The following is a 14,887-nucleotide window of genomic DNA, read 5'->3' as shown; positions in this document are numbered from 1 at the left end:
TCTCTTTCAAACATACTATCCCCCAATTACTGTCCTTCCTTTTCTTTCTCCAAGTAACCAATCACCACACAATCAGCTCTGTAGTAGATGTCAAGCCATCTGTAAGCATAGAACACAGATTCTTCAAAACTTTTAAGGAACATTGAAATATCTTTGTAGTACATGTTTAATTATTCTATCCATCTATCCATCCAGTGTTGCGCCAGCCCCAGCAAGCATACAGCACGAGGCAGGAACAATCCCTGAATGGGGCGCCAGCTCATCGCTAGCGCTGCAACACCATGTCCTCACATATTAAATTATTAACAATACAGATTATTTAAATGATGTTAAAATTTTATCTGTATAATGTAATAAACATATTTTGCTGCACTTCATCTTAAAAATGATATCGTCATCATATGTAAATATGCACTTTAGAAAGTGGCTCAGGTTGTGCAATATTATAACTGTATCGCAAGTTTACAGTGAGGTGATTGTACTTATAAGTACAAACAGTTCTACCAGAAGCACTTGATGGACTGATTGAGTGCGTTTTTAGTTCTTCAGATGAAGCTGTTTCTGAACCACAAGGTCCAAACAGGAAAGGCTCTGAAGCGTTTGCCGTATGGAAGCAGTTCAAATTGCGCATGGCTGAGGTAGCTTGATGCTGTATACCGATAATCCGATCAGCTGCTGTAGAGCTGTGATTCCATACTCAGATAGAGTGATATAAATACTCTGAGTGGTACAGTGAGAGTAACAAAGCTAAAGCAGCTTTGGTATTTGGAATAATTTGGCCATTCTGTGGACCATTATATTGTTACAGGTTAATCACAGTCAGATGCCTTAAACTAATAAACAATATGCAGTTAATTTCTGTGTATATGATAAAGCCGCGTCAGGGATGTAAATGTAAAAAAGAAAGGAAAACCACAGTAGAACAAAAGCACTGCTTTGACGCTGGGTGCCGCCAGTTTGCAAAACCGAGCTGAGAACTTGCATACGCCAGGGATTAAGCTGGTGTGAAAATGTGCATGGCTTTATGTTAAGTTTAGTTTTTATACATCGTGATGTGAGTTTGGAAACGGGTGTATGCACCGTTTATACATGAGGCCCCAGGTGGCACAGCAAGTATCTTACATGTTGATTCAGAAAACAAAACAAATGTCTTTTATAGGTTAGTTAGGGAAAAAGAAATCTAAATAATGCAAGTAGCTTTTCTGCTTTTTCTCTCTTTCAACTTCTGTGTATTGGGTTTTTAACAATCTGTGTCTTAATGTGCACCTAACGATCTTAACGTTCAGTCTCACTGAGCACACAGTAGACACCTGTACAAACAATAATAAATGAGCAGTACCTGCATCAGACTGCAGATGGAAAAGAAAAACAAAAATGAGAGAGACAGAATTTCAAAGACATTTCAAAGATATTTCTATGGTAAAATATATTATTTCTAATACCCTTTTGCTGTCTTGTTTGTTTAACTCACAAACTGGGATAACGTTTTCAAAAATGAAAAACGTTTAGCTTCCTCAGAGTGCATGCATTCAGTAAGTTTTAAGGGTTTTGTTTTATGTTTGGATTAATTGTCTTTGGACTTCGTTTTAAGCTTGATACACAAGTATAATCCATCCATCCATCCATTTTCCAACCCGCTGAATCCGAACACAGGGTCACGGGGGTCTGCTGGAGCCAATCCCAGCCAACACAGGGCACAAGGCAGGAAACAATCCTGGGCAGGGTGCCAACCCACCGCAGGACTACACAAATATAATATATTTTTTTAAAATGTATAAAAATGCTTCACTTTAGAACAAAACAAGATCTCTTTAGGAGTTAATCTTTGGTCTGTGAGCAAAGTTGTACCAAGGACAGTCATGGATAATGCAGTAAGAACTTCATGCATCACTAAACCTGTTAAATCCAGGTCAGGGTCACAAGGAGTCTGTCTAAGCAGCATCAAGCACAAGGCAAGAACTGGCAATGGAGAGTACACTGCACGACACATTCTCATACACACCTTACTAAAGTGTCAGACACAAGTGCTTAGGGGTCACCTTCAGGGCTTTGAGAAGGTAAGCAACTCCACCCCAGACCAGGAAAGGGTACCATCATTTACTCATTCTGTTTCTCTGTCTCTGTCCACTGTCCAAAAACTTTCAGTCCTGAATGCCACATTTTCTGGACACCAGCACATATAAAGAGGCTCCTGACTGGAAATCGGCACACATTTGAACCAGATGATCATCCTGTGTACTAGGTGCTCTTCATTTTTAACGTTTTCTGGATATCCCACACTATTACAGCTTGTTTTGAACCCTCAAATGCTTGTATTTAATTCTAATCTTATTTTTCTCAAATATTTAGGGTTTGTTGGCTGACACCCCAACATTCAGTTTGAACCATGTGTCATTTTCTTCATAAAAACTACATCGGCTTCACTATAGAACACAATTTCCTGTGGTGAATCAATGTACAATGATATTGACAAAATAATTTTGACTTGAAATATATCGAACATATCCTTTAAATACATAGTCCTAAAACCATGATTTTGTAGCAGAATACAAACAAAGACATATTCTACAGAAAGCACACCATAGGATAAAGGAAACCTAGAAGAGATTTACTACATTGGACAAAATGGTCAATTAGGATAGAAAGCATGCATGATGGATGAGTAAAATTACTTTTAGAAATGCATTAGCCTAACACTACAGGTACATTTAATTGATTAGTGAGTTTGAAGGGCAGAAGCAAAACTGCCTGCTGCAAGAAAACTTCTCAAAGTAGAGAAAGAAAAAAAGCAAACTATTATAGAGCTATGTCATATTTCATTATCTGACCTGCTTTCAGTCACACTTTTCACATGCAAATGCTGCTCAGCCATATGTCCAATTTTTTTTTTTCAAAGACATTACTTACAAAGTAGTAATTTGAGGTGGAAAGAATGAGTGTTTAAGCAGACTGCAAGCCTTGCCTGAATATTTCATTATGAAATCATTCTTTTTTTTTGTTGCCCTTGAGTCTTGTCTTCTTCTTCATCTAAATTGAAATTACTGTTGCTGTTGTTTTTGACTACAGTTCTGCTAATCCCTCTACCTTGGCTTGCTGCCAGTTGTAATTTTAATCTTACCTGATTATTAATGATGTTTGCAACTCTTATTGTTTCTCTTTTATTTCTGTTATGGTCTAGAGTTCATCAATACCTTTCTGCAACTTATCCACTCAAACCTTCCACACTTTTAAAATGCCCCAGCAGTGTTTGTCTCACTTTGCCTAGATTATTTTTTTCCTTTCACCTTCTTGATATGAACAAATTCATATTTGAAGATGAAGATGTCTTGTTTATCTAGTGAACCACACAGACGTTACTCATTGAATTAACTTTATTGTTCCTTCTTAACACTGACTGGTATTCTTTCTAGTTACATCATGGCGTCCTTTATGCATATCTATAAACATAAAAAATATTTATCGTTCCAAATGTTTACATATGCAACAAGTTTTTGTTCTTCTTCAGTCTTTCAGTAATCCCTATATCTTGCTGGTTTTTACACAATTCTTCCACTTGAGGTTTTATTTTGTGACTAACATGTTATAGGTTGTAGAATCTCTCTGACATTTGCTTCTTTTAGAGCATTAGATAACTCATGTTTATTATTAATGCTGTTTGACACTTTCATCAGGGTTGTCAATTGTTTCTGTTGCTTGACTAAATTGTTCATTAGTCTTCCAGATACATTTTCTATTACTTCTGTACTGTTGACCATCTGGTGTTTTCAAAATATATGATCTGGGCTGTTCTGCAACATCTTTAACAATGGCAGGATTCTATCCTTCTTCTTGCTGTATGCACACCATTTCCCCTGGCTCCATGTTTTTCTTGCTTCTTATTAAGTTCATTCTGTACACCACTGCTGACAGGTTGTGGAATCAGTAATTGAGGCGCTGTTGAAAGCTTTGTCCTCAATCTTCTTCCCATCAGGAGTTGTGTTGTGCTGGTGACAATCCAAAATTCTCTAAAGGTGTGTTTTGCAAATCTAATAGTGCTATGTATGTATCTACATTGTCTGTTTCAGCTTTTTTCATTAACAGCAAAGTTTGTATTGTGCATTCCATCATTCCGGAGGACTGGGGATAAAGTAGACTGGAGGTAGTATGTATAAATTCCCAATCTTGTGCAAAATTCTTAAATTCTATACCTGAGAACTGCAGACCATAACCTTCCCATGTTGAGCAAAGTTTGATTTCAAGTATTTTATGATAGTAGTAGTTTTTGCATCATGGCTGGAATTTTGAGAAGTAACTTTCCATTACAAGATAGTCATTATTGTTGAAATTAAACAAGTCAACTCCTGTCTTTTGCCATGGTCTCTCTGGAAATCCATGTGCCAGGAGGGCTCTTTTTGCTGTACTTTACTATATTTTTTACAGATTGCACATGCATTCACTAACTTGTCAATGCCATTCCCCATTCCTGGTCAGTGCTTAATCTCACGTGCCCTTCTATGACAAGTTTCTGTACCCAGATGACTCTAATGTATGTGTTTTAGCATTTCATCTTTAATAGTTGCTGGGTTAATTATTTTCTCTCCTTTAAACGGAATTCCTTCACTTACATGGATATCTTCACGAAGGTTTCAATAGAATGCTGTATTTTAATTGGGACTTCATTTTGTTTTGATGGCCATCCATTCTGTATGATTTGCTGTCATTTTCTCAATGTTGTTTTTTTTTTGTGTTGCTTCTTTTATTTCATTAAGTTTTCTTTCAACATATGTACCTGTGCTTCAGTTTTGCCACTTTCAGTTTCACTGGTTTGTTTTGTTTTACTAATTGGCAAGAATGCTCTTGACAAAGTATCTGCAACATGCATTTCTTTTCCAGGTTTATATCTGACTTTCACTTGGCATTTCTGAAGACACATAAGCAAATTTTGGATTTTTAGTGGTGCAGTACTTAAGAATCTTTTTAAATATTGCTTCTAATGGTTTATTATCAGTTTCAACCTCAACTTCTTTGCCATACACAAGTTGGTGAAAGTGCTCTAGACCAAAAACAATTGCCAACATTTCTTTTTCAATTTGTGCATATCGTTGCAGTGTTTTTGTCTTTACTTTTGATGCATAAGCTACTTGTACCTCATCCTGTAACAATGCATTTCTAAATTCATTTTTTGAACCATCGAGAGAAATCTTAATGGCCTGACTAACATCATAATATTTTAGCAATGGGACCTCAGTCAACAACATCTTCGGTGCTGTGTTGCGCTTTTCGTTAAAGTGTCATGCTACCTAATCCTGTAAGTGCTATCAAAGAGGTGCTGTAATTTCACATGATCAATATAGGTTTATACATCGTCCATGTCCTCAGAAATCTGTTTCACAGATCTTTGAAATACTTCTGGAGCTGAATTTATACCAAATGGTAGACGTACAAACTGGTACTGTGCAAAGGCTGTGTCAAATGTGCAAAGGTGAGAACTTTTCTCATCCAGTTTAATTTGCCAGAATTCTGAACTTGCACCCAATATCAAATAGTACTTTGAATTGGAGTACTTGTTATTTCTTCCACAATAATGTTCCATTTGGATTTCCTGATTCAAATCAGAACGGTCAAGTCAGATTCTCAAGTTTTCATCACTTTTTTGCACAATTGCTATTGTATTAACCCACTCTGTTGGCTTTTGAGTTTTTTTTGTTATTTTATTTTTTTCCCATTCTGTCTAGGTCTTTTTTGAGTCTGTCCCTCAGCATTACTGAAACTTTCTTAGGTAGGTGTTGTGAAATATGACGGCCCGGACACACACAGGCGGACACCAATTCAGCCATCACCACACGTTTATTTCACAAATCTATTATACACAAAGTCACTAAGTGCACCGCCACCAAACACCCCCCACAGTCTCTCACAATCCCAGCTTCTCTTCTAGCCGTCTCTTCTCTAAACACAACGCCTCTCCTCGCCTCCTCTGCACCGACCTCGTCTTCCTCCTCACCCGACTCCGGCCTTGATTGCAGGGAGGCGGCTCCTTAAATAGGCGGCTGATTGCTGACCTCACCCAGCCACCTGTGACAGTACACCCCCGCTAGCTGAGACCTCCAGGGACCAGCGGACCGTTCCGTGAGGACGAGAATCCCTCAGCGGCAAGCCGACACGTTGTAGCCTAGGGCCCGATCCTGCTAACAAAAAGGAAAAACAAGGGTGGAGGCGTTGCCCTGACGCAGCCCCACGGCTCGTCCTCAGTTGGGCCAACGCTCTCGGCCCCGATCGGCACCCCGATGTTCCCTTTTCTGGCCTCCACCTCGGCGACTTCCACGATCCCCGCCATGGAACCACCAGTGGGATCATGCTCCGTTTCCACCTCCCAAGCTGTGGCTTTCTCCTCTGCATCCGCAGAGGACGGCCCTTCGTGGGACGTGCGCACCCAGCGGCACGTCCTCCCATATCGGAGGAACTGGCTTTCCTCAGCCGCTTCCCCCTTTTTCTTTGGGATGCCATGACGGTTCGGATCTGCCCATTGCAAAAGGGCAGACCCAGCCCTGCTGGCATCCGGAGCTTCACGGGGTCGGTCTCCCTTACCTTCCCCGCTGTGCCTCTCCGTCCAGAAGCTCCTGCAGCGCGCCGGTCCTCTTTTGCCTGCGGCTCTCGATTCGACGCCACTGCCATCCCTCCTGACTCCAGCATCTCTGTCCGGAGGGCACATTGCTCGGCCGGCAGCGACAGCACAAGGCACAGCTGTTATTGCAGCCCCTGCAAAATCACCGCCAATGAGAGAGAAGCAGCCGGCGGTGGGCTTACCTTGCATGTAATACCACTTACTGACTGCTCTCTATGGGCCCTTCACTGCGGCCCACTCGGGTTTCTTCTGGGCACAAGATAGACATTCCCTGCCCCCGCCTGAGACCAATCGTTGGCGGGGAGACAGGACACGCTGTCCAATCCCGTGCCTGTCACGAGGAGGGACTTCCTGTCGGCGGCCATATCGTTCTCCACTCTCACCGGAGAACGAAACACTGGGCAGCTCCGCTGCTGCTGCGGCTTCCCGAGCTGCAGACTCTCCTTCCCGGCAGCGCCTCTTGTTGCTGCCGCATCGGTGAGCCCCCCCTGAAATACATAGTCCAACAACAGACCTCTAACGGTCCGGGCTCCTACGTATCCCTGCGGGGTTGGGTGCACGCCGCCCCTGCGGCACGTGGGTGAGCTCCTCTGTTGTGCCGGGCCTTTCACAGACATTTTTGTGAATGCAGGTCCACACCTTGCGCCAGGTGCAGCATCCTGCCGACTACGCCACTGTGAAATATGACGGCCCGGACACACACAGGCGGACACCAATTCAGCCATCACCACACGTTTATTAAACAAATCTATTATATACAAAGTCACTAAGTGCACCGCCACCAAACAACCCCCACAGTCTCTCACAATCCCAGCTTTTCTTCTAGCCGTCTCTTCTCTAAACACAGGGCCTCTCCTCTCCTCTCCTCTCCTCTCCTCTCCTCGCCTCCTCTGCACCGACCTCGTCTTCCTCCTCACCCGACTCCGGCCTTGATTGCAGGTAAGGCAGCTCCTTAAATAGGCGGCTGATTGCTTACCGCACCCAGCCACCTGTGACAGTGTACTTCAGGTGTCACCATTTCATCAGTTTTAATGGAGTGTTTCCCTTTCAAACAACCAATTCCTTCAAATACTGTTCATCTTTACATTGTGCTAGAATATCATTTTGTGCTACTAACATTAGTCTCTTGAAAAGTCTCAAACTTTCACATGCCTTTATCCCCAATAGAAGTGATACTCTTTTATTCACCACTAAAAGTGGAAGCTTTTGGGATTTACTTCTGTGATTTACCCTCAGCATGCATTTACCAACTATAGCTATGCTTTCACCAGTATACATGAAAACTTTCACTTTTGTTTGTTCACCCAGTTTACCTTTACTTATCTTGTTATACACAGTCAAAGGAATTACACTACTGTGTACACCTGTATCAAGCATTAAATTCCAGATGATTATCTGCTATTGTAAAATTTACTTCCCATTTATTCTTTTTATTTCTGGCCTCTACTGCACCAAAAAAAAGTTCAGCCTCCATGTCCTCTTCAGTTGTGTGCACTTTTGTTGATATGCACATCTTTTTAAAATGATTTAAATATCAATATTGCTTTTTTAAGCATCAGGTCACCCTCTCTTAGCAGCCTTTCTCTCAGTGATTCGCGTGAAGGTCCAAAAAACAATCCTATTACGGATTAGCGACTCCTCCAGTTCTTCACATATACAAGATTTGGCCAGCTTTCTCAACTCGGTTACATACTGCATTATGCTATCACCTCTTTGAGCGGGCATGAAAAATGTACATCTTTCATATTTTGTATTTTTCTTGGGGTTACAGTATTCCTCAAAGTATTTTATAATTACTTCTAAATTTCTCCTATGTTGCTCTCTTTCAAACATAAATGTATTGTACATTTCTAAGGCTTTTGTGCACACAACATGAAGAAAAACTGAGGATTTATGTGCGTGTCTTTCCCATTGCTACCAGTCACCATGATGTACAACTAAAAAGTGCTGCCGAAATCTCCTCCAGTTTTCTGGCAAGTTTCCTTGAAAGCTCAACTCAGTTGGCGGCTTTAAAACCTCCATTAGATCACACAAGTGTTTCAAAATTATTTAAGCAGTTCCTTTTCTCTTATGAAGGATTTTTTGAAGGTTAATTAGTTTACTTCTGACAACATGTCTTGTTTATCTGGTGAACTGCACAGATGTTGCCTATTGAATCAACTTTATTGTTCCTTGTAACACAGACAAGTATTCTTTGTAGTTAAATCATGACAGAAGATAACAGCAAGTATGTTTGGTGTTTATTTTGTGCTGCCTGAAAAATCGGGTGATTACAGTGTCAATCACAAGGCAGAAACCCACCTTGAAAAGTCAATTGGAGGTCACGTTCACACACCCATCATCACTTACTGTATGTCAGGCTAGTTTATTGTTAACATTCAACCTAACCTGTGTGTTTTGGGGATGTGAGAAATAAAACAAGAATACACTGACTAATCCTTACAGGGCACAATAGGAAAACATGCAAACTCTATGCAAACTCCATAAAACATCAGTCAGAGATAGGATTTAAATTCATTTCCTGGAACTGCTAGGAAGCAGTGCCAATCCCTGTGCCACAGTTCTGTCATGTGTTACATTAGTAACATAATGACCACTAGGATCTTTTGTTTTCATTTTCAGCTGAGTGTGTTATTTACTTTATGATTTGGCCACATTTGATCAAATGGTTCATATTAGTTAATTCACTACCATAGTCAAGCAATTTTGTAACCCAGCCACAGGGGATGCACAAACCAGAGTGATTCTTTGTGCCGGTCCAAAACTCGGATAAATTGGGAGGGTTATGTCAGGAAGGGCTTCTGGTGTAAAATTTTGCCAGATCAATATGCGGACAACAATACAGATTTCCATACCAGATTGGTTGAGGCCTGGGTTAACAACCGCCGCCACCAGTATTGTTAGCCAATAGGGTGCTGGCAGAAATTAGGCAACTGTTGACCGAAGAAGGAGAAGAAGAGGTAGAAGATGTGTCCGGAGACAAGAGGAAAGGAGGAAGATAAAGAGAGTGGAACTGAGGGTAGGAACTTTGAATGTTGGCAGTATGACTGGTAAGGGGAGAGAGTTATCAGATGTGATGGAGAGAAGGAAGGTTGATATATTGTGCATGCAGAAGACTAAATGGAAAGGGAGTAAGACCAGGTGGATCAGAGGTGGATTCAAATTGTTCTATCATGGTGTGGATGGGAGGAGAAATGGGGTAGGCGTTATTCTGAAGGAACAGTATGTCAAGAGTGTTTTGGAAGTGAAAAGAGTGTCAGACAGAGTAATGATTATGAAACTGGAAATTGAAGGTTTATGATGAATGTTGTTAGTGCATATGCTCTGCTAGTTGGTTGTGCAATGGATGAGAAAAAAGATTTCTATAGAGTGTTGCATGAAGTGATGGACAGTGTACCAAAGGGAGAGAGAGTGGTGATTGGAGTGGATTTCAATGGACATGTTGGAGAAGGGAAAAGAGGAGATGAGGAGGTGATGGATAGGTATGGTGTCAAGGAGAAGAATGAAGAAAGTCAAGTGATAGTGAATTTTGCAAAAAAGGATGGACGTGGCTGTAGTGGGTACGTATTTTACGAAGAGGGAGGAACATAGGGTGACGTACAAGAGTGGAGGAAGATGTACACAGGTAGATTGTATACTAAGCAGAAGAGTCAATCTGAAGGAGATTGAGACTGCAAAGTGGTGGCAGGGGAAAGTGTAGTTAGGCAGCATAGGATGGTGGTCTGTAGGATGATGTTGGAGATCAAGAAGAGGAGGAGAGTGAGGGCAGAGCAAAGGATCAAATTGTGGAAGTTGAAAAAGGAAGACTGCAAGGTTGAGTTTAGGGAGGAGGTAGACAGACACTGGCTGGCAGTGAAGAATTACCAGACAGCTGGGCAACTACAGCAGAAGTAGTAAGGGTGACAGCAAGAAGGGTGCTTGGAGTGACATCAAGACAGAGGAAGGAGGAAAAGGAAACCTGGTGGTGGAATGGGGAAGTACAGTAAAGTATACAGAGGAAGAGGTTGGTGAAGAAGAAGTGGGATAGTCAGAGTGATGCAGAAAGTAGACAAGAATACATGGAGATAAGGTATAAATTGTAAAGAGAGGTAGCAAAGGCTAAAGAAAAGGCATATGATGAATTGTATGAGAGGTTGGACAGTAAGGAGGGAGTAAAGGACCTATACCGATTGGCTAGTCAGAAGGACCGAGCTAGGAAAGATGTGCAGCAGGTTAGGGTGATAAAGGGTAAAGATATAAACATACTCACAAACGAGGAGGGTGTGTTGAATAGATGGAAAGAGTACTTTGAGAGGCTGATGAATGAAGAGAATGAGAGAGAGAGAAGGCTGGATGATGTGGCAATAGTGAATCAGAAAGTGCAAACGATTAGCAAGGATGAAGTAAGGACAGCTATGAAGAGGATGAAGAATGGAAAGGCCATTGGTTCAGATGGCATACCTGTGGAAGCATGGAGGTATTTAGGAGAGATGGCACTGGAGTTTTTAACCAGATTGTTTAATGGAATCTAGGAAAGTGAGAGGATTCTGGAAGATTGGATAAGAAGTGTACTGGTAACAATTTTTAAGAATAAGGGGGATGTGCAGAGCTTTGGTAACCACAGAGGGATAAAACTGATGAGCCACAGCATGAAGTTATGCAAAAGAGTAGTGGAAGCTAGGTTAAGAAGGGAGGTGATGATTAGTGAGCAGCAGTATGGTTTCATGCCAGGAAAGAGCTCTATAGATGCAATGTTTGGTCTGAGGATGTTGATGGAGAAGTATAGAGAAGGCCAGAAGGAGTTGCATTGTGTCTTTGTGGACCTGGAGAAAGTATATGACTGGGTGCCACAAGAGGAGTTGTGGTATTGTATGAAGAAGTCGGGATTGGCAGAGAAGTATGTAAGAGTTGTACAGGATATATATACGAGGCAAGTGTGATTGTGGTGAGGTCTGCAGTAGGAGTGAATGATGCATTCAATGTGGAGGTGGGATTACATCAGGGATAGGCTCTGAGCCCTTTCTTGTTTGCAATGTTGATGGACAGGTTGACAGACGAGATTAGACAGGAGTCCCAGTGAACTATGATGTTTGCTGATGACATTGTGATCTGTAGCGAGTGCAGGGAGCAGGTTGAGGAGACCCTGGACAGGTGGACATATGCTGTGAAGAGGAGAGGAATGAAGGTCAGTAGGAACAAGACAGAATATATGTGTATGAATGAAAGGGAGGTCAGTGGAATTGTGAGGATGCAGGGAGTATAGCTGAAAAAGGTGAATGAGTTTAAATACTTGGGATCAACCGTACAGAGTAACAAGGATTGTAGAAAAGAGGTGAAAAAGAGAGTGCAGGCAGGGTGGAATGGGTGGAGAAGAGTGTCAGGAGTAATTTGTGACAGACAGGTATTACCAAGAGTGAAAGGGAAGGTCTACAGGACGGTAGTGAGACCAGCTATGTTATATGGGTTGGAGATGGTGGCATTGACCAAAAAACAGGTGGCAGAGCTGAAGGTGGCAGAGTTAAAGATGCTAAGAGTTGCACTGGGTTTGACGAGATTGGATAGGATTAGGAACAAGTGCATTAGAGGGTCAGCAGAGTTTGGATGGTTTGGAGACAAAGTCAGAGAGGTGAGATTGCTTTGGTTTGGACATGTGCAGAGGACAGATGCTGAATATATTGGGAAAAGGATGCTAAGGATAGAGCTGCCAGGCAAGAGGAAAAGAGGAAGGCCTAAGAGAAGTTTTATGGATGTGGTAAGAGAGGACATGCGAGTGATGGGTGTAACAGAACAGCATGACAAGGACAATAAGATATGGAAAAAGATGATCTGCTGTGGCAACCACTAACGGGAGCGGCCGAAAGAAGAACAAGAAGTCAAGCAACCTTGTACATTTTAATAATGCTAAAACCAAAGTAAGAAATTGTTTTAAACAATATCCTTACATCTGTCGAGATTGAGACTGTTACTTTAAAATGAGTTCATCAAGAACAAGGGGACACAGTTGGAAACTTAAGGGACAATTTCACACAAACATTAGAAAGTTTTTCTTCACATAGAGAACCACAGGCACATGGAATAAGCTACCAGGTAGTGTGGTAGACAGTAGGACTTTAGGAACTTTCAAAACTATACTTAATATTATTTTGGAAGAATTATGTAGATAGGACTAACAAGCTTTGTTGGGCTAAATGGCCTGTTCTGATCTAGATTGTTCTAATTTCACTTGAAATTGCAGGTAACACAAAAAAACATATTCTCCATTTAACCAGAAGTGTTTCTTCAAAGCCATGCCACATGGAAACAATTTTTGGTTCACAAAAGAACCATCCAAATGAAGGTTCCAGAGGGAACATTTATTTATTTTAATCTGTAATTGGTCCCATAAATAGACAAAAATACATTATACCGTTTAAAAAGTTTTTTTCTGCATACAATAACACAACCCAAATTTAGGTTTTCATGATCTGTGAATAGCTTGCTATTCATTAAAGATTTCTGTTTTGTTCACATATTAGAAAAGTCTTCAAAGTTCAAAGATATGCAAATAACCCTTCACAAACTAAAATGGTTCTTCGTCAAGCAATGGTTCTACAAAGTATCCTACAAACCAGCAAAGAACTAATGTTTTTAAAAGTGTATATAAATGTATACTTAAGAAACACATTTCTTCTAACTCATATTCAGTATGTTGGCTTCCATTGTATAAACAGAGGTTTCCTATTAGAGATTGTGTTTGATAGCAAAGAAATACATACTATAAACATTGGTTTGTCAGACAAAAATTAATGAAAAAAATAATAAAGACCTTGACATAACACACACAACACGTTCTACAGTCAGCTTTGCATTTTTAGTATGAAAACCCGTATCAGAAAATACAGACCAGGAAACTGATAAACCATTTTACCAGTGTCAAAATAAATTGAATAAATTATACAGTAGGTAGTTCTCGTAGTTAATAACCTTCAACCGTTAAAATGTACCATTTCACATGTAATATTTGCCATCACAAATGAAAAATCAAAATCATAAAGGGAACTTTGGTGCTAATGACAAAGAAAGAAAGAAAGAAAGAAAGAAAGAAAGAAAGAAAGAAAGAAAGAAAGAAAGAAAGAAAGAAAGAATAGAGTTAACCATAAAGCACATATCGTTAAGAATACATAAAACGTATCTAAACCTTACTGATGCAGTACCTCGTTTCCGGGAGCCACTGATGCTCAGAATTAATTGCAAATATTAAAGATGTTTGAACTGATTTCTTCATGTACGTTAATTATTATTCAACTATCGTAAGGCATTTACTACATAATATTGACCTAATTATTTCTGTGATCATGTTATCATAAAGCAGTTCTCGCCTTAGGGGATATTACGAAAGCCATTCTTGCTATGTGGATGTCATTTGCTAAACCCAAGAACGTCTTCAGTAATCAGCTGTCGTTTTTGCTCGCTGCGTGAGCCTCGTTTTGCTCGAGTACTGTCCTCGGGCATGTGTGGGTGGTGGTCTGTGAAAAACGGAGGCGCATGCGCTGTTTATTCACTGCAGAGAGTGGGGCTTTGCCTTGCTATCCTCAAACAGACATGCAGTAATTTCCAGATGAAGTCACACATCAGCGATTGCTATACATTACAATTCATACGCCAAAATGATCTGTTATAAATTGCAATGTCTGAAAGAGCATTCTATTTAATATTTACACAATAAAGAAATCACAGCAGGTAAGCAGAGGCATTTGCTTTTTCTATGCTGCATTGATGGATGCTATGCTGATTATGCGTTAAGATATGTGCATATCATGGGCACATGCAAAATATCAGCGTGTTGTTAAAATGGATAAAAAGGTTAAGCGACGGTATTAGGTGAATTGTAACATTTTGTGCATGTTGGTTTTAATGTTAAAACGTTTGAGTAGCCTAAAACTAGAAATGACACATTAATCTCGAAATAAATATACTACGATATTAAAGCAAGTCATACAGCATTTTTGACAGTTGGAAAGCGTAAGGAATTTGGACTTCTCAGAACGCCATCCATGATCGCGAACGTGATCATTTCCTTCCATTATTTATGTATAGAAAAAGAGCGAAGATTGTACAAAAACGACATCTTCTGTAGCGAGACCGTGTGTCATTAAAGTATTGTAAGGCAGATACACATTTGAACATATAATAATATTAAGCAGAGTTTTTCTTAATGAAATATTCTATTTATTTTATGTCATTATCTTTGAAAATATCATAATTATCTAATCTCTGCAGAATATCACTGGTAGCGTTTTACTCATTTATGTATATATTTGCGTG

General features: G+C 40.4%; 2 protein-coding genes across 2 annotated transcripts in view; one reads left to right on the top strand and one right to left on the bottom strand.

The window, feature by feature from the left end:
• Nucleotides 1–14,887, bottom strand: part of LOC114662093 (monocarboxylate transporter 8-like) — a 1,225,996-nt gene that overhangs the window by 174,070 nt on the left and 1,037,039 nt on the right. The window lies entirely within an intron of this gene.
• LOC114663066 (actin-binding protein WASF3-like) overlaps nt 14,114–14,887 on the top strand; it is a 129,086-nt gene continuing 128,312 nt past the window's right edge. Inside the window, exon 1 of the mRNA XM_051934390.1 lies at nt 14,114–14,302. The gene's annotated coding sequence lies outside the window, so the exon portion shown is untranslated. The remainder of the gene's footprint in view (nt 14,303–14,887) is intronic.

The sequence above is a fragment of the Erpetoichthys calabaricus genome, chromosome 12 (genome assembly GCF_900747795.2).
Source record: "Erpetoichthys calabaricus chromosome 12, fErpCal1.3, whole genome shotgun sequence".
NCBI lineage: Eukaryota > Metazoa > Chordata > Cladistia > Polypteriformes > Polypteridae > Erpetoichthys > Erpetoichthys calabaricus.
The sequence above is the reverse complement of the archived record's forward strand: the minus strand, read 5'-3'. Positions and strand labels throughout refer to the sequence as shown.